This window comes from Mauremys reevesii, linkage group 22 (assembly GCF_016161935.1).
Source record: "Mauremys reevesii isolate NIE-2019 linkage group 22, ASM1616193v1, whole genome shotgun sequence".
Lineage (NCBI taxonomy): Eukaryota > Metazoa > Chordata > Testudines > Geoemydidae > Mauremys > Mauremys reevesii.
Window position 1 is genome coordinate 1,390,517 of NC_052644.1, and position 23,915 is coordinate 1,414,431.

At 47.4% G+C, this 23,915-nt stretch overlaps 1 protein-coding gene across 12 annotated transcripts in view; it reads left to right on the forward strand.

Moving 5' to 3' along the window:
• The window catches only part of SIPA1L3 (signal induced proliferation associated 1 like 3), a 111,911-nt gene that overhangs the window by 21,852 nt on the left and 66,144 nt on the right, over positions 1–23,915 (forward strand). For 11 of the 12 annotated variants that reach the window (XR_005590568.1, XR_005590567.1, XR_005590569.1 and 8 more), the window contains one exon: positions 10,123–10,220. The exons of the other annotated variant lie outside the window; for it this stretch is intronic. The gene's annotated coding sequence lies outside the window, so the exon portion shown is untranslated. The remainder of the gene's footprint in view (positions 1–10,122; positions 10,221–23,915) is intronic. 12 annotated transcript variants of the gene reach the window in all.

Below are 23,915 nucleotides of genomic sequence, written 5' to 3' on the forward strand. Positions count from 1 at the left end.
GCAAAATTGATCCCACTTTGCTGTCTGCAGACAGGACTCTTGGGAATTTCAATCGCCTGGTTGCTCAGAAGGGAGCCTTCTGATCAGAGCAATGGGTTACAGGCACCTCTGGGGTATACATGAAGTTGGCAGGTCTAATTTTAACCTCGCTAGCCCTGACGTTGTCCCTGTAAATGCTCTTTAAATATTCAGAAGGGTACGTGGTTCATATCTGTGCTCTCTTTCCCCCCAGCTAGCCTAGCTGCAGCTTACTTTACACAGGGCATGGAAACAAACCTCCAGGATATATTTCCATGGGATGCTGAGGCTAATCCCAAGGAGTCCCTCTCTCTCTATCATAAGGAAGGCATCCTGGAGGCTAGTGACAGTTGAGTGAATCCCTATAGGGCTGAATGAATTGTTAAACTGAGATGCAGCAGAGTCTGTAATAATCTGAATGTACTGTTGATGGGGTTTAGCCTTCTGTGGCCAGATTAGCTTTTCCACATGACTGATACTTCAAACAGGGCTGTGTTTTCTTTCTACAACACTGATTTTTACAATTCATGTTTGCTAAAAGCCATTCTTTGTGAGACTGGATCACTTTGATCCACACTCATACTGGTTTTTCTTTTCATCGAGATAATTTGTCACAAAAAAGGAACAGTAAATTTGTTTCATTCCTAGATAAGGGTTTACTCCTTTCCCCTTTTTAGTTTTAAAAAGGAAGAAGGCTTGACTCTAGTTTTCCTTCAGTTTGGGCTACAAGCACTTTTCCACTGAGGGCTAATGGAAGGTTAAAAATATATTCTGCATGCACTCCATTGAGCTTTCTGTTTGAGGCATCAAAAATTCTAGTGCTGTTTATCAAAAGGTCTGTGGTTAATAATTAAAATGTTTTCCCCCAAACTAGAATAGTTTTTGAAGTGCACATTTCGGTGCCTGGGTATCTTGCAGAAATAGCTGCTCTCTCTGCTTGCTGTTGCACTCAGAATATTCCATCCCCCTGCCCAAGGCTTTTTCTCAATTTAACTTAGTGCATTTTTAGTTGGTACTTTACCTAGAAAGGGCTCAATTCTGATTTCAGATTTGAAGTTGCAGCTGCCACCAACTCCGGAGAAATTTCTCATGGACTACGTTCTTTATTTTCTCCACTTAACCTTACTGGGAATCCTATCTGTGTAACGCACAATAGGGGACACAGGTCCATTTTAACATGCTTCCTAGTGAGAAATTGGAATACACACATGCGTGAGTGTTGGAGACGGAAAATTGGGTGGGGTTTACTCCTAGTTATGTGCTGAAAGGAGAGGAGTGCCGTGGCTGACAACTTCCTTAAGCAGATAAACAAATACAGTTTAATAAACAGCCTTTTCAGAGACGGTGACCTCACTGAGGAGATCTTAAGTTCTGGGAGAACTAATCTGGTAGGTTTTGAAGCCTGGGGTCTTTCAGAGCTTCCTAGAGCAGGCTGGTTCTGCGCTGAGTGGGATTCATAATCACAATGAATCTCTACGTCTTAGTTTCATTTTGAGCTCTTTAAAACGATTGAATCAAGCTTTCCACAGACCTAAGGGAAAACACTCTCCACTGTGCATTTTGTATGAAATGAAAACTCCACTTTCTTTTTGTGCCCCGTGTGTTAATGCAACCTGCAAACTCATATGGTGGTTCTAATAGGTCAGTATATTCCAGGGGGTGATCAGAGTGTTAAAGAGGTGTGGGTTAAAATGCAGGGGTGGGCCGGGAGAGTGGTTATGCGTCTCTCTTTGTGTGCTTGTCCAAACATCACTGCAGGGGGTGCCAGCAGCACCAACACAAATCATTTTTTACACTGATGCAGCACATCTAAATGCACCAGCCTAGCTATTGCTGCGCAGAACAACCCTTGAGCAGACAAGCCTTGTTAACATCTCATTGTAAATAATGCCTGTGGCCCAATCAAATGTCCTCGGTAAACAGCGGGCCTGACTCTGCTGCCATTTGCCCAGCACGGAGTAGGAGTAATAAGCTGTCACGTCGGAATGCCACACTTCGCACCGAGGTGCAAGGCAAAGGAGAAGCAGGCCCACTGGCTTCTAAAGAGTTGCTACTAGTAGGTTAGCGCCCAGCATCTTGTCTATACGCAAACCGACACCTGTGCAAAGCCCCGTCTGGACACACTGATTGCAGTTAAGAGCAGCTTATTTTGGTTTAGTCTAACTTTATTCTGAATTAATTTCAGCTAAACCAAACCAAGCCTGGTTTAAACTGAAATGAGTGTGTCTACTCAGCCTCCTGCACCAGAGTAACTGTGAACCAATGCAGCTGTGTGGGTAGAGGAGCCCAAGCCAGTGGGAGCCAGCATGGCTGCTGTGTCATCGAATCATCCATTGCTTTGCTAAAACTCCCGAGCTGTTTCCCCCTCTCCTTTTGCTCTACCCCAGTCCTTCCTTGATCCCTTGCAGCACTCTCCCCAACATCCTTCCAGAGAGGGGGGGAAACTGACCACAGCGCTGCCTGTGCCTAATGAGCCTCCAGCTCCATCAGGGTCAGCCTAAAGGCAACAACCGCTAAATACTCGCTTGTTTTTTAATGCCACCTCACATCTGAGCTTGCTTTGTTCAGTGTGTGGTTAACACGAATCTCCTTCCCCCAGCAGCACACACTAGGATTTCCTTGCTCCGGGACTGTAGGCTGGGAGAGCCGGTACTGACTGCAAAGTTGCTTCAGGCTCCTCTTGGCAGAAACATGACAATTCAGGTGTGGTTGAGGGGATCTGGGGAGGTTTCTGAGCTGCATTTTGAAGCTATTTGAAATGGACAAGCAGTGGGCAGCTTTATTTGATAGCTCTCCTTTGTGGGTTAAAATCAACTCCAAAGTTTGCTGCTGCTTCGAATAGCATCCCTGTGGGTGCTCCATATCAGGTGTACGTGCACCACCATTGCAGATTTTCAGGAGTGGTGCCCGATGGGCCTGTGCATGCGTCTAGAGCACTCTGTTCTCCAGGCCCCAGGATTTAGAGTGCTGTACGAGCAAACTGCAGCAGTGCCTTCTCAGCCTGCGATGGAACTTCTGGTAGTGTGCCCGCTTCTCGCCCTGAGGGGTCCTTCATTTGACCTTAGTCTACTTTAGTTTTTTCCTTTAGTTTACAGTTTTTATAAGTCCTCCCCCCTAGTGTAAGGGTAATTTTTCCCATTACTCTCCTTCCCTCCCCCTGTTTGAGGGGTTCTCACTCAGGGATTGTTGTCTCCGTGGTGTGCTGGGATCCCTGCAATTCAAGTGGTGCCTCGCCTGTGTGGAATCTCTCCCGGGCAGCAACGGGCATTCCCAGTGTATCTGCTGTCTGGGAGACACACACGTACTATCGCAGTGCAAGACCTGCTCATCCTTCAAGAGCAGATCTAGAGAATATACTGATTAAACGTAGCTCCTCATGATGGAGCGCTCCCTTCAGCCAGCCTCAGATCCAGGCCCATATACCCCCCTCATCGGTCTCCAAGTGAGCATACTGGCCCGTCCACCTCTGTACCCTGCTTGCTTAGATCTTTGTGGGATAAAAACATGGAGGATACCAGCAGTGCCTCCACACAGAGGAGTTCTGTTATTCTCAGAGAAAATCTGCCTCAGAAAAGCCTCAGTCACCAGAGAAACTGATTATTTTGGAGCCTTCATGTTCCCGAAAGGGTACCTCTGAGGCCCCAGTCTTCCTTGCAGCTCTTTGTAGAAGACTAACCTCCTTGAAGAATCATGGTACCAAGCATGCCTTGGAACTGAAGAAGTCTAAGCATGATCACACCAGCAGAGACTCTAAACAAGCTGTGTTGAAGAAATCTGTACCATGGACGTGGTCCTCTTGCGGAGGTTTGTCGAGTTTGGGTGCAGATCGATCTGGTACTGCAGGAATTTAGATTCTCTGAAGATTTGTTTGTCTCAGGTGCTCCAGAGGGTCCATTGTTACTGTAATGAACAACTGCCAGTACCAAGATCCACTTGGTCACCGAGACCTTCCCTGGTACCTCTACTTCTCCAGGACCTTCAGGGTGAGACAGACAAATGGCATCACCTCCGCACTCTGCTCCTGCCTTGGGACAGTGCTGCAGACACCTCCTCAGATTCCCAACTATCTGTGTTGGGATTTCCTGCTTCCCAGCCTAGAGACATCTCTCCTGACACCTTCACTGAGAGAGAGGCTGTTAATGCCAGAGATTCTAGTGCTGGGTGCCCCCTCCTCTACCTTATGGCCCCTCTCAGCAACCATACCAGGACCCAGGGACTATCATGCGAGACAGACTCCTTCCTCCTCCCTGCTCAACCTCAGGAGGAGTCTTTTTTTTTTTTTTTTTTTTTTTTGAGGCGCATAAGGTGAGCGCTGACAAGGGGGTGACACCACAAAACCTCATCTCCTCAGCCTCACCGGATGAGGCTATGATGCCACCCCCACCTCCTCCAGCTGATGACTTTAAACAATTTCAGAAGCTTATGAAATGGATTTCACATTGGCTAAGTACATGGCTCCTGGCAGAAACATCTTTGTAAGTACCTGATATGCTTAAGGAATCTGTTGTTAATAGTTTGTTAAAGTAGCACCTGGACCTCCAACCAGGATTGGGACCCCATTGTGCTAGGCTCTGCACATATTCATATAAACCATGCCCAAAAGTGCTTTCATGAGTTCTAGATCAGATGGAAGAGTGGGGAAGGGAAACTGAGGCACAGAGCAATGATGTGACTTGCCCAAGGTCACACAGCAAGCCAGTGGCAGAGCTGGGAACAGAAGCCCAGTATCCTATCTACTGGATTGTACTGCCTCTAATGGATACTTAAAAAAACCAGTACTGGACAAGACTTCATTAGGTATGCTATGGCTTACTGTCTGGCGTGGGACAACGAGGTGGCTGGTTCTGAGCTAATTTCTGCACTGATTTGAATCCCTCTGCCAGTCCCATTGACTGCAGAATTTGGCCTATTGTGCAAATACAGGCGGGGAGCATAGATGCTGTTGTTTCACATGGACACGTCATGGCGAGGCCGCTATTCAGATACCCGCCGAATTCCCGAGAGGTTTTTCCGGCTTCTCCAGCACACGTACGAATGTTTCACTACCAAATAAATAATTAATGCTGCTGTAAATCTTTTATGCTCGCTCCAGTTTACCTAGGAGTGTCTGTGGGAGAGTGTTTAAAGCTGCTCTGGGTTTTTCTGCCGCTGTTCATTAAATGTGTAGGGAGTGTTCTTGCTTGTAATAAAGTCATCTGGCTGGGAATGAGGCCGGGAGTGGTGTCCTTGCCAAGCCAGACTCCTGAGTTCTCTTGAAGCCAAGGCAAAAGAGTTGACAGGACTGCTGGAAAAGGCTCCTTCCATCTCACCAGTCGTGATGCAGGCAGGCGGATAGTGAGTTTTGGTGCGGGTTAGGGTGATGGGGGTGGAGGGAGGGACACGTTAGAAATATTAACATGTTCGGCTGGAGGTTCCCTGTTTACCTTGTCAGGGACTGAGTGTAGATGAGCTTGGCCTGGTCTACGCTACGAGTTTATATCAAATTTAGCAGCGTTAAACCGTGGGGAGGATCTGGGGATTGGGAGAAAGGGAGGGTTAAAACAGGCAGCACAAGGGCAGGTTGGTTGTTTGGGTCTGTGTGTTCTAAGCCCCTTAATGGCCACTTCATGTTTTACTAAGGATACAGGCCTCTAACCGCCTTGTGTGCGCGTCTCTGGCAGTGGGATAATTGTCTTTAGTGATAGAGGTTCTACTGTATTCCAACTGCAGCTGTAATTACCTTCAGTGGAGCAGCATCTCAGACATGCTGTTGTTTTCTGAAGGTGGAATTGTGATGGGAGGGATTTGTGTGTGTGTGGCTTTATTTACACATGTAGGGAGGTACACACCCACCTCCAGGTTGGAGTTTGGCCGCAATAGAATCTGAGGCTTGGTGCTGAAAGGAACACCTGTCCTTGGTGCTCTTGTTGCGGTAGGTGGACAAACATAACTATCTTTGTAGGAAAAAGGGTCTTTCCAGAGACAGGCTGGTGAGCTTGTCCTATTGATTCAAGGGAGGCCTTTCAGAAGCCAGCTTTCGGTTTTCACCTGATAAACAATTCATTTTGGGATACAAATGTTTTGTTTCCTGAATATGCACTCAGGGAAGAGGTGTGTGACCTGTAACATAGAGCTTGGAAGAGAAGGCTTGAAAAATATCATACTGCTCAGCAAGGAGATATTTTTAAAAGTATCGAGAAGTCTCTTGAAAATCAAATCGAAGGGAAGCCGTGATACTTTGCATGTATCTCTTGGTAACCAGGTTAATTGTTCCACAGGCTACTGAGTCGCAACTCATAAGTGATAAAACAAGAATCTTGGCTCTGAATAAACAGGGAATGAAATTTGAATTAAACATGGTCAATTCAGGTAATGCACTACATTAAATAGTTTCCAAGTTAATCTTGCCGCTGTATTATAGGCTTAAAACAAAAAAAAGGCAGCAAACTTGTGCGTTTTCATCATAGACTTTTAACACTAGGTATTTTTGACAAGTTTAGCACTTCTGTTAGCTCTAGTAGAACAACTTCCTGGTTTTCTAAAGTAATAAGAGACCATTACAATTAGGCAGAACATTAATCTACTGTGTATCTTCAACTTGACAAATAGGCAAACACGGCACAGGGCATGGCCAGCATTCCAGCCTTTATTATCTATTTGGTTTTGTTTGCTTTATCACAGTTGTAACACTACTTAAACATACTTTGTACAATATGTATTAATAATCTGACAGAGAGAGCATCCTGACATAGGGTCTCGACTCCGGAGAGGGAGCTCGGACAGGGCTGTTCCCGTTTTGCACAGAGCTGAAGAGGCTTTCCCAAGTTCACATGGGAAGGCTATGGAAGAAAAGATCTTAGGTTAAGAACTGGTTTTTACCCAAAAGCCCTTTGACAGAGCCAGGAAGTGCATCGGACTTGCCTGCAACATCTCACAGGGCTGGTAGAGTTGCTTTACTTAATTTGTTCCTCTCCGATGGATGCCACTGGTCATGGTGAACAGTTGCTCCGTGTCCACAGATCATGTCTATATGGGTCCTGCGGGGCCTGCTGCCATCATAGCGGGAGCAGGATTAAAGAACAGTCCCTTGCAGGGCTCTACTCTCGAGTATGTGCAGAAAGATCTCTAGGAAGTAGGTCTGGGAGAAGATTTGGTGGTGCAGGAACTCACCTAGTCTATCTAACGGCTCTCGGGTGAAACGAGTGGTCACCTTTTTCTGTCTGTAATGAGAAAATATTTTGATTGCATGTTTTCCTCCACTTATGTGGTCAGACATTTGCTATTTATCAATCAATGTCTGTCGTTCTGGAAGCATAAGGCACGATAAAAGTTTAGAGGCGAAGAAAAGAAACAAATGTTCGGATGAATTTTAGGTTTGATCGAAGGGATGCACTTAGCTAATAGAGCGGTTTTGAAATAAAGATGTTGCCAATGCTAGATTTCATCTGCTGCTGTTCTGCTGGCTGGTTGAGTGCCCTGCAGAATCTCACTCAGGTGTTCCAGGTTCAGTACAGAGAGGCTGATCGGGTTTTCCCCGCTTTGCTGGGTTAGTTCTCTTCTGTTCATTTGTCCCTTTGCAGCAGTTATTCTTGTAAGTTATTGATTTTTTGACTAACAGGTATTTTTTTTCTACATGATGGAAACTAAACTGTGTTGGAACACCAGGTTGGTGAGGTTCTCCAAAGTATCCCCCCACCGTTCATGTTTCATTTGAAGCATGAAATCTGGGTAAACAGAATTGTTTGGTTCAGGAAAAAGATCTTGGAGTCATCGTGGATAGTTCTCTGAAGATGTCCACGCAGTGTGCAGAGGTGGTCGAAAAAGCAAACAGGATGTTAGGAATCATTAAAAAGGGGATAGAGAATAAGACTGAGAATATATTATTGCCCTTATATAAATCCATGGTACGCCCACATCTCGAATACTGTGTAGAGATGTGGTCTCCTCACCTCAAAAAAGAGATTCTAGCACTAGAAAAGGTTCAGAAAAGGGCAACTAAAATGATCAGGGGTTTAGAGAGGGTCCCATATGAGGAAAGATTAAAGAGGCTAGGACTCTTCAGCTTGGAAAAGAGGAGACTAAGAGGGGATATGATAGAGGTCTATAAAATCATGAGTGATGTTGAGAAAGTGGATAAGGAAAAGTTATTTACTTATTCCCATAATACAAGAACTAGGGGTCACCAAATGAAATTAATAGGCAGCAGGTTTAAAACAAATAAAAGGAAGTTCTTCTTCACGCAGCGCACAGTCAACTTGTGGAACTCCTTACCTGAGGAGGTTGTGAAGGCTAGGACTATAACAGTGTTTAAAAGGGAACTGGATAAATTCATAGGGCTAAGTCCATAAATGGCTATTAGCCAGGATGGGTAAAGAATGGTGTCCTTAGCCTCTGTTTGTCAGAGGATGGAGATGGATGGCAGGAGAGAGATCACTTGACCATTGCCTGTTAGGTTCACTCCCTCTGGGGCACCTGGCATTGGCCATTGTCAGTAGACAGATACCGGGCTAGATGGACCTTTGGTCTGACCCAGTACGGCCTTTCTTATGTTCTTATGTTGTTATGGTTTCATTTCTATTCAAGACAGAATTCCTGACTCCTGGCTCTCTGAAAGGTTTGCACAGGATACACTATATTCTGACAATCTAAATGAGCATTCTCAGAAAGAACAAAACAATTTAGTGTCTGAAATTGGCTGTGCATTTCACACACTTGCACCAGTGTTGCTTTAACATTCAGATGCCTTTTTAGAAGAAATATAGCCATTAAAGAAGTTTGTTTCACAATCCAGATTGTGGTTATGGAGCCTTTGGTGGCAACTGTGACTGTGTTAAAGGTGCAGTAAGATTAAAGTCTTCCATTTCTGGTCTTGAATATTTCTTCGAAAAGGTACCTGGCATTATAAATCTCTGCATGGTTTTATTTCCTAAGGTGCTTCTGGGTTGGTATGTGATGTAGTTCTTAAATTAGTAAGCCTTCTTAAAAAAAAATCACTTTTTCAGATGGCAAGTCAGTTTTTAACTAAAAAGGGTTAAAAATATGGCATATGTAAAAATGATACTGTACTCCTGAGACATTTAAACATAGGAAGCAGTTGCAGTTCTTATTTCCAGGAATGCTGCTGTTTGCAGTCCAGGGGGTTCGGCCCCAGAGCTAGTTGATTCCAGCTGATCTTGTAGCTGTATATACAGGAGTGTGTGTTTATCATCTTGGAATATTAGCACTAACCTTTCCTCCTAGGTGTGTGAACTAAGATGTGGGAGTCAGTAATTATGAGGAATTAGAGTTGAGATTTGGACCTGTTTATACATAATCATTAATAGATCTTCAGGCCTCACCCTAAGGCTGTGAAACACATTTCAGGCTGTGTTTAAGTACATTACCTTGAAATAGCTTTACTATCTCTGATGGGAATCCTTGTCAATTCTTTAAAACAGCAAAAGTAGCTCACTTTAACGCCTCTCTTTACAATGCCATTTGTCTTGTTTCTTTCGACTGAAAGCAGGTCTTCGCTGGGTGTCTGGCACAGGAGGGGAGGGTGTTCAGAAGCTCCTTGCTGAAAGGATTAGCTACAAACTGCAGTGCACATTCCTTTCAGTCAGGTTCCTGCACACTCCATCCTTGTGTACACAGCCTCGGCGGCTGTTTGAGTTGGCTGGGCCTCCATGCCCTACGTCCTAGCACCTGCGCTCCAGGGGGACGCTGGGTCACTCGCGTTGCGACGTGGAGACTTGAATGGCTCAGCATGACGGGCTGGCGGTGACCAGCAGAGAGCAAAGTGATAGCTCTGTGTATCAGAGAGGTGGCCGTATTATTCTGTATCCACAAAAACAACAAGGAGTCCGATGGCACGTTAAAGACTAACGGGTGTATTTGTGGATGTCTGTGCTTGTCGTGACGTTTGGAATTCTCCTGTTAGCAGTGAGGCCGTAGGGAGCGAAGCCCGGGATCTGCTTCCTTGGGTAACTTGCTCATGCAGTTTACAAACAATGAGGCTACTTCAGATAGTAGCTCCAGGGTAGGCGTTCACAGCCCGATGCTCTGAAGGGCGTCAGAGCGTTGTGCAAGATCAGGTTCTAAATCTTTTAGCCTCTAGTTTACACACAATCCATCTTTCTCTTTCAGAAGCTTGCCACGGCTCATCTTCTCCTCAGATAGCCTGAGTGTCGGAGATCGTGCTCCTGAGGCCGGTGGGAACAACATGCTACAGCAAGCCATATATTGTATGTACCTGCTAAGCCCTTTCTGTCAGCATTATGGTGTAAACTCTAGTACACCCCTGCCCCGCTGTAACGCGAATTCGGATATAACGCGGTAACGCAGTGCTCCGGGGGGCGGGGCTGCACACTCCGGCAGATCAAAGCAAGTTCGATATAATGCGGTTTCACCTAGAACGCGGTAAAATTATTTGGCTCCCGAGGACAGCGTTGTATCAGGGTAGAGGTGTATCTGCAGAGGTAAAATCTCCACCCTTCTGCATCACATGAGATTAAAGAATGGAACGCAGGTCCTTTCAGCTGCATGTAGTGAAAGGCCTAATTATGGAGGATTATCATGTAACATAGTTGAGGTAACAGTTGCATCTTAAGTTTTGAGCAAGTTTATGTAATGCTTCCATGGTCTCCTAGCCTGAACTACGGGTGTGGGCCCCTCTCTTCCCTCAAACACCTGAGGGATTCCAGCCCCTGCCGCTCTGGCTCTGTTGAGGGGAGATGTTTTGTTTAGCTTGCAGCTTAAGGCTTTAGGGGGTTAATACAAATGAGTCTGTCTTACAGTGAGGAGAAATGTAAAGCTTCATACCAAAATATTTCAACATGAAGCTACTGTGATCATTTTTAACTAACTTTGTTAGTAACCGACAGGTTGGTCATAGCCCAGTACGAGTTAATATTTCCCTCTGGAGTTTTAACTGCTGTTCAAAGAAACAGGAGTAAAATTGGGAGATGTTAAAAGATGGTGATGATAAATTCAGTCTGTGCTTATACTTGGCTCCAAGTCTAAGGAGGCAGCATAGACCAGAGTGCTGGAAACTCCTGGCTTCCGTTGCTGGCTATTTTGCTGACCCACTTCAGGAACTTGGGCCAGCTACTTGGACCCATATTTTCAGGGGCCTGTGATTTTTTTGGGACCCCAACTTGATACCTTGGCTTTGAATTTTTTCAGAAGTGGCAATTATCCCGCATCTCCAGCTGATGTCGGTGGTCGTGCAGCAGCACTGCAGGAGCATTCTGTGGTAGACAGAAAAGTGACATTAACCAGTGTGGTTAAAATCCCAGCGAGCGTAGGTTTTAGTTATAGCTAAGTTATTCTGCCCTGAAATCCGCACGTGAAGAGCCGAGAACTCAGCACCAGAACATCTGCACTCCAGGCCCGACAGAGATGCAGTGTGCCAAGCATGCTGTCTCCAGGCAGCAGCCTTGCCTTTGTGTCTAATTGGTAAGGTTTCTCTGTGAGCCTTTAATTTGGTTTTGATTTGGTTTTGTTCATTGAGTTGACCGGTGTCCTTGTTTTGCTGCGTTCAGAAGCGCCCCGCTGGTCAGTGACAAACGGGGCTCTTCTGTGTGTATTGTCTGGCTGTTTTCAGCAGTAGCCCAGCATTGTGCTTTTGGCTCACAATGTGGGAATTGTGAGGGAACGCCATTCCTGACCGCCCTGGCTCCCGCACTGCGCTGCCCACAAGGGAGTGCAGGGGGATGGCTTGGGAATCCGACCTGCCCGGAACATGTTCGCTGACCTTTCACAACGGGTAGCAAAGTAGGTGTTTTGAATTTTAGCTGGCAAGAGCCAGCCACGTTACTACAGGCATCTGCCTTGTTTCAGTTTTGTCCTTGTTGTAAGTTGCTTTCTTTACCTTTGTGTTAAGCTGCATACAGTTCAGCAAAGGGGTTGCCGCTTACATTTCAAATGTGTTCGTTTTCCAGCTCTTCCGGTTTAAGCCAAACTCTGCCTCCTCCCTTTCCCTGGGAGGACTTCGTCTAGCGGCGAATGACCTGTACTTCTTGTGCTGCAGTCTCTACACAAATGGGCGATGTTTCAGGCCCAGCTCTGAGGCTATGGCTACACTTAAACTTCAAAGCGCTGCCGCGGCAGCACTTTGAAGCGCTAAGTGTAGTCAAAGCACCAGCGCTGGGAGAAAACTCTCCCAGCGCTGTCCGTACTCCACCTCCCTGTGGGGAATAACGGACAGCGCTGGGAGCCGCGCTCCCAGCGCTGGGGCTTTGACCACACTGGCGCTTTGTAGCGCCGCAATTTGCAGCGCTGCAGAGGGTGTGTTTTCACACCCTGCTGCAGCGCTGCAAATTTGTAAGTGTAGCCAAGCCCTGAATTTCTGGCTCAGTTGCACTCCAGGCTGGTGGGCTGTTGGTGTGTGAATTTTGTAGTGCAGGTGTGACTAGCGGAAAGCCAGTCGAATGTGGCATTACTGAGCAGGACCAAAGTCTTTCCTCTCAATGCCCTTTTTTAGTGAGTCAACATGTATTTGTATTAGAGTAGCACTGGAGGCCCCACCCCAGGTCGGAGCCCCATTCTGCCAGGCACTGAACAGACACATGGTGAGAGACAGCGCCTGCTTGAAGAGCACACAATCGAAACAGGCGAGCCCGACGAAGGGTAACTGTCCCCATGTCGTAGAGGGGCGGCGAGCACACAGAGCCAGTGACTTTCCCAAGGGGACAGAGAACATTAAGTGATAGTGTTGGGCTGTGTTAGTGTTCTCTGTGAAATCAGGAGACGTGTATTGCACAAAGCAGGTGGGTTTGTTGGGTTAATCAAAGGACATTCTCTTTTCCCCCTAACCTTAGTATAACCATAATTTAATATTTGTGTTACAGTAACATCCAGAGGCTCGAGCCCCATTGTGCTAGGCACTGTATGTACACAGTTTGCAGATGCTGAGGTTTGATGCTACTGGGCCTTGGAAGGGTTTGCATGCCAATTTCTCCCCTTTTACAGGGTTTAATGGCTGATCCCTAGTAGTTCTGAGAGAGCCGAGCTGAGTGACCAGTACCAGGAGTCAGAATCGGCTCCCATTTCACTGCACTCGCTCATCTTCCCATTTCCGTAGCACTGTTTTAATCCAGCATTATCGCTACAATTTCCTGGACCGGGCAGTTAATCCAGACTTCAGCAGCTGTGTAAGGAGCTCTGCCTCTCCGGACTAAAGGAAACTGCTGTTTCCATCTCTTGCCTTGACTGTTTAAAAAAAACATGTTGGCAAGGGTTTCTCGTCCATGTGAACTGGAGCAGGGAGCTGCAGCAGCTGCTCTTCTGAATCGGCCTCCAAAGCCACAGCGGGTTTGGCTTGGTCTTTTAGGTAGATAGGTTGGTCTGGAGACAAACGAATGGATCCGAGACTCTAAAATGGAGGAGGGAGAGAAAATGTTATGAACCTCCCGGTAACATGCCCTGTAACAAACCAAGCAGCTGAATCAGAGGCCTGTTGCCTGGGTGCTGATGGGATTTTACAGATTTGCTCCCAGGATGCTTCGTGTGCAGGTAAATGTATTACAGAATCGTAGCCTTACTCCCCTGGGCAGTGGCACAGCACCTCGGCGAGAGTTCGTTGCCAGGGCTGTCTCTGCCGTATCCCCAGCCTCCCTCCTTTATGCTGCTTAGTTGGGATTTTCCAAAGGAGTTAGGCACTCACTGCATACGTTTTAAGGGCAGAAGGGACCTCTCTGACCATTTAGCCTGGCTCCTGGATAGCACAGGCCAGAGACATGGAAATGCACCCAGGGATTCCTGCAATGGCCAGAATTACTCCCCCCAATGGCTTGTGTCCGAGTGAAGAGCAATTCTTAGTTTGGGTGAGGCTCTGATTGGTCCTGGCGGGCCAGCTTTATAAAAGCACTGATGGGTTTATCTCTGGTACTCAAGGACCTGCATACCCTGCTGGTAGGATTGGGGCCTGTGAACTGGTACAAGATAAGGTCTCGGCCCACTTTTAGGAATGGAACTACTGCCCTGGCAATGCAGCGGAGTGGTTGTTTGCTTGTATCGCCGTGGCACTCAGAGGCCCACAGTCAGGAATCGGAGCCCGTCCTGGGGGCTGCAGGGAGATGGTCCCTTAGAAATCGCACAGCAGTGATAGGAGTAAAACCTGCCCCCTCCCCCCAGGGAGAGCAGCTCGCTGGGCAGTGGCCTGCCTGGAGCCCTGGCCCTCTGTGACCAGGTTAGCTCTTGTCTTGCTGTGTCCGGTGATGCTGCTCTGCCCTGACATGGCAAGTGGGGTAGCAATGGGGAACAATTACTGCCTTGGCATGCTTGTACCTTTCTCCGCCTCTTCAAAGGCTTGAAGTGTCTGTTGACACCACTGGTGGCTGTGTAACTCTGGCCTCCAATCCAGCTACAAATATCCTGTGCTGCCTGGCCCTGGGGCATGCGTGGGTGCTCAGCAGGTGACCTGTCCCACATCCCAGGCAAGATCAAAGAGCCACAACACCAGCTCTCTGGCCAGCAGCTGTGAAAGGAGCGGTCCGTGCACTGCAGCTTCTTGTGCAGCCAGAGTCCTGCGGCTCCAGCGGGGTCCGTGGGCAGGGAGCGGGAGCCTGGAGCAGACCTGTGCCCGTTCCCATCTTCCAGCTGACGCAGGAGGAGGGGAGACTTCTGGATCCTTAGGTGTCTCTGAGCCAGTGACTGATGTGAAGGGTCCCATGACAACCCCCAGCTGGAGATTCCCAGCCCATTTTCCTCCCCGGTAAAGGGCAAGCAGGGTGGGCTTTGCCCATGGCCGTGGCTAGTCGGTGTCCATTCCCTGGGCTAATCTGGGTCAGTGCCCATTGCAGGGCTTCCTGCACCTTCCTCCAACGCAGCGGTACTGGCCACTCTTGGAGATGGGCCCGCTGGGCGGAGCTGGCCTGGAAGCTCATGTTTGGAAGAGAACTGCCCAGACTGCGTAGCCAGAGTTGGGCCTGGCCCCCACTCCTCACTGTGCCCCTGAGTGTGGTGTGTTCCTTATATACCGGTTGCCTTCCATTGCCTAGAGACGCTCCTTTGCTGGCCTTCCTTGGATAAGTCACTGGAGGTTTTCAAAAGGAGGCTGGAGCCATCTACCTTGGAGGGTTTAGACACAACAAATCCTCCCTCTGGGCAGGGCTCAGACTAGCTGGCCTTTGTGGTCCCTTCTAAGCCTCTGGTTCCCTGATTCTGTGTCTGGCTTTGTAATTATGCAGCTGTTGGGGGAGACACCTGCAACTTCCCACCTGCCTCTGGGGGATGATTTTATGTGAAAAAAAGCAAAATTTTAACTGGCTTATCGTTCATAATGGCCAAATATTGACTTTGCTCCTGCTAATCGTCAGGGCACATACAGGTGGCTACTCTGAGTTTGCTTAGCTGGAAAGAGACTGAAACTTGCATTTGAAGAAGCGTCTGTGAACTCCTGTTTCACGGTTTCTCCCAGTGCTCGTCTGCTCATGCACGTAGCTTTGTATTTCAGCACTAGGCTGCCTGCCATCGTTGTTTCAAGTGTGGGGATCTCCACTTTATAACCACCCGTAGAGTAGGAAGATTTGACTTTGGGGAAGTCTTTCTAAGGTGCACCCAGACACCGAACGCTTAATGATGTTCATTGGGAGTCAGGCACTGAACTGCCATTTGCACCTTGGAAAACCCACCTCTATAGCTGGCAGGCCACCATTAGGTTCCTAAATCTGCATTTAGACACCTAAATAAATGGCTTGGCTTTTTGTGAATGTGTTGGGCACTCATTGGGGCCCATTGATTTCAGCCTCCACTGACGATTATGGTGCCCCAAAATGACCTTGGACGCCTGGCTTTGGGAATGTTGGCCACAGTGTTTTCCTTTGTGCTGGAGATTGAAGGGAAAGGCCTCTCCTCCCACAATAGGAATGAGGGCTTGAGGGATGTGTAGGAGAGAGATGATTGACCTTAAGAACTGCACCGGAGGTAGTCGGCAATGAATAATTCTTTGGTAACCCTTGGTCATATGCCGGCTGCATTATTCCAAGAACAGCTGTTACAAAGAACTAGTCAATGTAGAGATGTTCAGTGTATTCCCTGGTGGAGAAACTGAGCAGAATCTGCTGACCTCTGTTATCTTCAGAGGCTCATTGTTTAGGAATGTTACTTAGGGGACACCGCATCATCACTCAGCTAGTTGTGACCGTCTGGGCTGTCCAGCGCTCTCGCTCTTACTGATGATTTCTCATTTCCTGGAGGAAATGCGTTGCAGAGAGAATTGTGAGTAACTGAGAAATGACATGCTGCGAGTTTCCTTCGCTCTGCGACTTCAGTGCCTAGAAGACATGTTAACATGGAGATGGGAGGGGAAAAGATTAGTCAGAGGAAATCTGGGCCTTTCTTCTTCAGCAGGAGTCACAGCTTAGTCAAGAGTTCAGGAGTCAAGCTCATCCCACTGATGTTGGGTGAATTCGGCCCAGGAATCGGGACCTGCATACTTCAGTTGGATTAACTGCTGGCCCTAGACGCACAAACCTCAAGGCTGGAGAATGTCCCTATTGGGAATGTGGCAGTAAAAGAAGAAAAGCCACCTGTTTATCTCCAGGTGCATTGTTTACTTCTGTCTCTAAGAGGGCTCCTGGGAGGGATAAAGGTTTATTCCGGTGCTTCCTGGAGATGCTTCCAATTGACATTGCAATTCCTCGAGGTAAATATAGATTATACAAGTGTTTTGTTTTGCTTTGAATGGACTCCTACCAAGGCTTTCCTCTGAAAGGCCAGAGCGGGATGGCACGCGGATGAGGAACTCCTTTGGAATGTAACCCTCTGGAGCTTGTTCATGCAGTGTGCTCCGGTGGGATCAGACAGCGGGTTGCATCTTGGATTACTTGCTTCCGCTGTGGTTTGATTTTGTTCTGCTTTAGTGACAGTTACCAAACTGCAGATTAGATTTTGGAACTCGATACCCATTTTGTACTGGGCTCCAATAGGCATGTGAGCAGCTTTACTCCTGGGATCCAAGGCATTGAATTGATTGGTGCAATACATGACTTGAAAGAGCTAAGGGGAGGGGGTAGGAGAGTCTGAAGATGCAGGTGGTGAGCAGTGGGTTTGTAAATCAGCCTGGAGCCCTGGAGCCTGCCACCTTTGCCTCTGCAGAATTGTTTTCTTGGTTGAACAGTCTATCGGAATGGAAAAGAAATATTTGTGTCCCTTTGAAATGCTTAAGCATGTCGCTACATAACGCTGTGTGGAATGTGCATGGAATTAATTATCCATGGATTGTGAAATACATTTGAATAAATCAGAGGAGGTGCTTTCTGCTACAAATCCTCCAAATGAAATTAACGTTTAGATGCTTGGTCTGTGAATCATTTGGCGCAGGGACAGGATGACTTTCTGGTAATTGCTTTGAATAGCTGAAGTCTATATTTAAAAGCAGGTAGCTTTGACTGTGACAGTTTGAACCTTCAGATTGTTAGTTTACCTTTGTGGCTGCTTTGCTGGTTTAAACGTGTGTAGTTCTGTTGGGATGGATTTGGCCCTCTCTCTACTCAGGCTTTGAAAATACACCTCTACCCCGATATAACGCTGTCCTCGGGAGTCCAAAAAATCTTACCGCGTTACAGGTGAAAGTTATATCGAACTTGCTTTGATCTGCCGGAGTGCGCAGCCCCGTCCCCCAGAGCGCTGCGTTACCGCGTTATAGCCGAATCCGCCTTCTAGCGGGGTGAGGTGTATTTGTATTGCAAAGGGTCACTGCTACGTGCCCGTTAGAAAGCTGGAAGTGTTGAGCTGAAGGGAGCGCCGCCCTGGGGAAGTGGAGGGATAGGGTGTCCGTGTGTCCTGACTAATGGCTACTTTATCGGTATCAGTTAAAGAAGCTCTTGTGGCTCAAGGCTCAGAGGGGCCGCCGTGTTAGTCTGGATCTGTGAAAAGCGACAGAGTCCTGTGGCACCTTGTAGGCTAAGGTGGTTCACACTCTGGACTGGACTTGGGAGGTCTGGGTTTGGTTCCGGCTCTGCCACAGACTCGCTGTGTGACCTTTGCTCTGCGCAGGGGTCACTTCCCCAGCTGTAACACGGGGTGCGGCCTTTCTTCTCCCACTCCTTGTCTTGCCTGTTTAAGCTCCAATTCCCATGTCAATGGATTTCAGATCAGTGACACTCCCTAGTAGTTAAGCACGTGCATAATTGTTTGCAGGATTGGGGCCTCAAATTGTGAGCTCTTGGAGTCGAGGACTTGCTTTCCAGGCTTCTGTGCAGCTCCTAGCCTAGCAGGGCCCTCCTGGCGGTGGAGGCCTGTGGGCACTGCAGTAATAGAGACACACACAGAGGGTATCCTCTGTACAGCGCCAGGGGCTTCCTCCAAAGAGAAGGTGTCAAGAGGCAGAGAGGGTTTCCCTGGTGATACATTGGTGCTTTTGTGCTTACACTTAAAATGATCCGTTACAGGTAATGAAATCGTCTGAGCCCTGTCAGACCGGAGCAGTTCTCCTCCCCTCTGCAAGTTACTGCACAGTTCAGAATGGGAGACGGGCCCGATTTATTGTTATTTTAAAAACCTCTTAAAATTATACTGGGAATTAATTAGATTCGAGCAGTCACTTGAATTCTAAAATCACACACCAGCTGTTTGTGCAGCTTTGATCGTGTTGCAGAAGGCAGAATACCTAATACCTTTCCTCATAATATTTACTTCCGTTGCCATCCTCTCCCACCCGTGTTGGCTTGGCAGCCCCAAAGAGCATCACCTATATCAATAGTATGCATAATTTATGCTAATATCTGCCAAGCCATCTGTTGCTCGCTTTTTATTGACTGACTGAATGGCTCTTATTCAGTGTAATTATTCCACTGTAAACATCCCTTTTATCCAGAAAAAATGAAGTCAATCTTTCAAGCACTCACTTTTCTCCGCTTTCTTCAACAAGTATGTCTGTACGTGTATGTGCATGTATATTTTTAACATTGGAATCAAAGCCTTCTGTATGGGTTTTCTCTGAGCGGAAATGCTGCTCGGTTTACGCAAACGCAGAGTTGACAGTTTCTTTTAGTACTAAATCTAAGGAAAGCGGCTGTAATGAAATTGAGCACTGCTCAACGATTCCCGGTGTGTGTGCCCCCTCGGAATCCAATCGTACGTGAAAGCTAGCTATCTCGGGAGCTGCTTCTTCCTTGCTTGTGTTTAGGAAGCATTTCTTTGGACTTCTGTTAGCTTCCTGGCTGATTTCTGTTGTTGGCCTCAGTACTCCACTCAGTCACAGTTGTAAATTGTGAATCTGTAAATTATTACGGCTGGCGGCCAATTAAAACACAGTCTCTGTTTGTTTTCCCTGAACTGTGGCAGAAGGAGGTGAGTTGCATGTCCCGTGACCCCTGCAGCAAAACGTAGCTTTTGTTTAACTGGGGGTGGGTCAGACTTTCACAGGAGCAGAAGACAGCAATATTGTCCCACACTTCAGACTTAATGAGCGCATGATGATGGAGAAGTCAGAATGCGTCTCTGATTGCCTTATGTGGCAGACATTCGTCTTTGTGATCAATTTCAGGGTTTCTGGCGTCCGTGGGCAGCTTCTATCTGATGTACCTAAGTGCAAGAATCTGTTACCTAGGGGAACGTCTCATCTCATTCGGGTGCTCTGCCTGTTTGTTCTCACTGCTGTTAACGATGGAACTGCCGACAGTATCAGCAAACGCCTCTGAAAGTTCTTCTTGGCCATAAACCTACTGTGTCTTAAATCCTTGGCCAGTAGGGGTTGCATGTGTCTGGATGGCCAGTGGCTCCTCTGAGTACAGTAAAGCAGTGAGAGAAATCTGACTCTAGATCTGCCATAACTCTTTCATAAAAAAAGTGGGGTGAGATTTTCACTTAGGAGAGTTAGGAGCACAAGTCCCGGGGAAAGTCAGGGCGGCTTGTGCTCCTGATTTCTTTAGGCGCTTTTGAAATCCCCCTTTCTAAAGCCTGGACCTGATGCTAATGGGGGTTGCCGAGTCACTTGCTTTGCTGTAAAGCTGGTATGAGACCAGAATTGGGCTCCCTTTTCCAGGGCCAGCTCCAGGATTTTTTCCGCCCCAAGCAGCAAAAAGCGCGCAAAAAAAAAAAAAAAAAGGTAGCGATCTGCGGCACTACCGCCGCCGGTTCAGTCTTCGGCAGCAATTTGGCGGCTGGTCCTTCGCTCCCAGGAGGAGTGAGGGACTCGCCACTGAAGAGCCGGAGGTGCCGCCCCTCTCCGTTGGCCACCCCAAGCACCTGCTTGCTGGGCTGGTGCCTGGAGCCGGCCCTGCCCTTTTCTTTATGTATTTCTCTATTGGTCCTACCGCTCCGTGAGTTGTCATGTTGAAGAGCCCTCCAGCCTGCTTTAACTGTGTTAGTGTCTGATGCTCATCTGGCTCCCATCTGACCAAACAGCCTGCCCTTTGCTCCGATAGCCATCTGGTCAAGGGGACAGTGACAGTGCCGGCTGGGGGCTTGGAAAACACTTTTCTTCTCCCTTGATTACATGCTGAACAACAATGGTTTCTCTTGGGAACCTGGCTGGCTGATTTCATGCATCTGACACGGCTGCACTATAGGAAAACCTGTTGCTTAGGGTTTTCGACTGAGTAATTATTGGTGTGACAGTGTGCAGGTAGTGTCTGTTAGGCTGGGATAGGTTGCCCCTAGCTTAGTGGGTTTCGTCCGCCTCACCTTTCCCAGTGATGACAAAGCTGCTGCTTCTTGGCTTTCCATTGTGCCTTTGATTTAAGTTTGAGGAAAACTGCTCTGTGTTAATTCCAAAAGCATCTAATTAACTGAGCATTGTGCTCCGAAGTCACTTACTCTGTTTTACACAGTCCCTCCCTGTGTGTGTTTCACAGGAGTGTGATTGTCTGTGAGACTGGTTTCTGTGCAAGTTTCTCTTCCTGGTGTGGTCTTATGTTAAATCTCTTCTTCCCGGAGCACCATGCTGCCTCCTCAGAGCTCTGTCTAGTGGCTTAAGGGTTGTTTAGGGCCACTTGTGCCTTGTTAGTGTTGCTAGACAGGCCAGGTGGGTGAAGTGTTATCTTTTATTGGACCAGCTTCTGTTGGTGAGAGAGACGCCTTGCCACTTCCACAGAGCTCCTCGTCAGGGTTGTGGAGAGCTAGGAGTGAGTCTCGGTAGAAGCAATGTACGTCTAGCACCTTTATTTCTGGTCTTCTGTTTAACGTTAGGGGAAATGCCTGTTTTAATTGGGATGGTACCAGCATTGAGGGATAGTGCATAGGTGTATGAATAGAATCTGTTTCTGGTATTGTGTATATATATATTATATTTCAATCAATCATGTTGGTGTTGCCACCATCGTACCCAATGTTCAGGAGATTTTCTGTGCTGGGAGTTTACTGGGTGGGACAAGAGGCCAAGGAAGAGTTAAATGGGTTGAACTATGCTGTTGAATAGCTTAGCGGGAGTTTTGTTGGGAGTGGGCAGGAATGAAAAGGAATGGATTTTTTTTTTTAATGATATAGAAAATCTGCAAATCTTTTTCTTGTTATAGCCAGTCTGAAATTCCCTGATGTATTTACTGTGAGGCCAACGTATTCAGGACATACATTCTGAGCCTGGTGAATTCAGCAGGAAATCCTTGATATGCAGATATCAAGTCCCTAAAACCTCATAGGCCTCTTAAATGACCGTCAGCCCAAGTCGCGAGTCTTAACTTGGCGTAGCAGTGTCTACGTAGGCTGGGAAGGAATTGATTTTTTTAAATGGTAAATGTTGATAAACGTTGATTTCACCATACACACAAACCAATGAAAAAAGATTTCCATCGGTAGTAATTGAAATTTACAGATAGGGGGATTAAGAAAACTGCTCTTTGAGAACTTAGAGTTTGATTTAAGAATACTTTGTACATTTTTACATATGGTGACAATTTGTGTTTTATTGGTCATAATAAAGCTTTAACGTTTTAAATCTCAATATCTACTATAACAAAATAATTATCTAATCCCCGATTGTCTGATCAGCCTTAATTTCCTGCAACTGTGAACAATTAAATCAATACAAATTGAAATAAAGGCTAAACCCCATATTTTTGTGCAATTGTGAATTTGTCGATAATCAAAAAAATGCTTTAAAAATCAGTTATCCACCGAAATTATAAAAAATATAATTCTGCCAACTGTGTATATTCCCCAGCATGCAGTGACCTGTACCTCAGTAATTGCATGGTACTTGTGTGATGGGCAGCTGTGTTTGATCTGTGGGTCCCCTGGCCAGCATGAAAAGTAAATCTAAATAATGTCCCGTTTGTGGATAAGAGCCTGGAAGGAGCAAAGACCAAAAGTTTTGACTCTTTTCTCTACAGTCCTTGTCACAGAGACACTGGAAAGCGTGTGACCGTCTCTGCGAGCAGGCTCCCCAGGGCGGTGAGAGAACCAGACTCGGTGACGATAGGCCAAGGACAGTCCCAGAGATTCTCAGAGTTCTGTAAGGTGTTTGCCATGTCGGGTCATGTCGGTTCATCATTGGCAGGAGAGTGTGGCAGCTGGTTCTGTGTCCAGGAGACTGAAACGGGCAAGGCCTGCCCTTTCCAAAGCAGTGTCTATCTCTTGACTTTCAGGAAAGGATCCTTCCTAAATTCTTCCCTCGCAGCCTCCTTGTAGTAGCAGATAAGAGAAATTGCTGTTTCCTGTGCCACTTGGATTGGAGATTAGCTTCTGCATTCCTAGCGCACAGGACGGGGACTGCCAGCTCTGTTTGTTAGCAGCAGGTCTTTCGGAGTAAGCCTGCTGGGTAGGGATAGCTGGCTTTTCCTGGACAGGGCTGTGTAAAGGGCTGTGCTGTGAAAGGAGACTGAATCCTTTCAGGGAGCATTGGAGGTTCTTCCTCAAAGGGATTAGCAGCCTTGTAACCTCACTGATGGAGGAATGGATTCGAATGCAGCATGAGTTCCTGCCTTTAATGTTCTGAGTAGCTAAGTGCTCCTCTGATACGACACTCGCAGTGTTGTATTGTGTCCTGCTCGCCTCCTGGAGAGCGGGGCATTCCCTACGCAACCCGGGGTTCTCAGGTAGTGCAGGACTGAGCTGTCTGACTCACCACCACAGCTCCCAAGGACAGGTGTGCCTGGTGCCCTGGTCCCAGATAGCATAGGGACCTAGGTCTCAAATTGTGGTCCCAGGAGCCCATCCTGGTGGCCCAGAGAATGAAGTATTCGAAGCTTATTTTATTGGGTTATAGGAGTGTCTAGCGGGCCTTGGGCTGTGGGGCCTTGCTGTGCGGGGGCACAGTATGGACATGCAGCAGCTGGGAGTGTGGTACAGACCCTGCCCTGAAGAATTTATGACCCAGACAAGACAGAGTAAAGTGGGTGGGGAGGAAGGATTGTATCTCCATCTGACCGATCAGAGCCGAGCAGTGGGATGGGAACAGGCATCTTCCCTACAGAGACAGCCAGAGAATTGATAGGTTGGAGAGCCCCTAGTGCTGCAAAGTGGGTTGACTGGCTTTTCTGCAGTGTCTCGTCTTGCGTAGGGGGCTGGGGAGTCAGATTTTTGAGGCTGTGTAATAATACTTAGGTCCAAAACTAATCAAGAAACAGATCCGCTTTTGAGTCCCTCTCCTGTGACGAATTTTCCATAGGAGCCTGGCAGCAGCGTGTGTGTGTGTGTGTGTGTGTGTGTGTGCGCGTGTGCGCGCCCACCTACAAGCCCAATTTGGGAGAGAATTATTCCCTTACATTCTTGGAGTGGCTGCCCGTGTCCATTCCGCTGTCAGTGTGTGCTTGCCTCGTGCACGCTTGTCGGAGGATTTTTTCCCTCAGCAGTACCTGATGGGGTGGCGCAAGTGTCCTCTGTGGCCATGTGCTGGTAGGAGAGGGTGGCGGGTGCCTTAATTCCTTCTTGCCACCAGTGAGAGTTGTTGGAGCGATTGCAGACTTGTGACAAGTGCTTCCCTCCCTGCTTTATGTACATATCTGGCTATTGGGTTTAGTGTAGCTAGATTTTAGTGGTAGGGTTTTGGTTTGGGT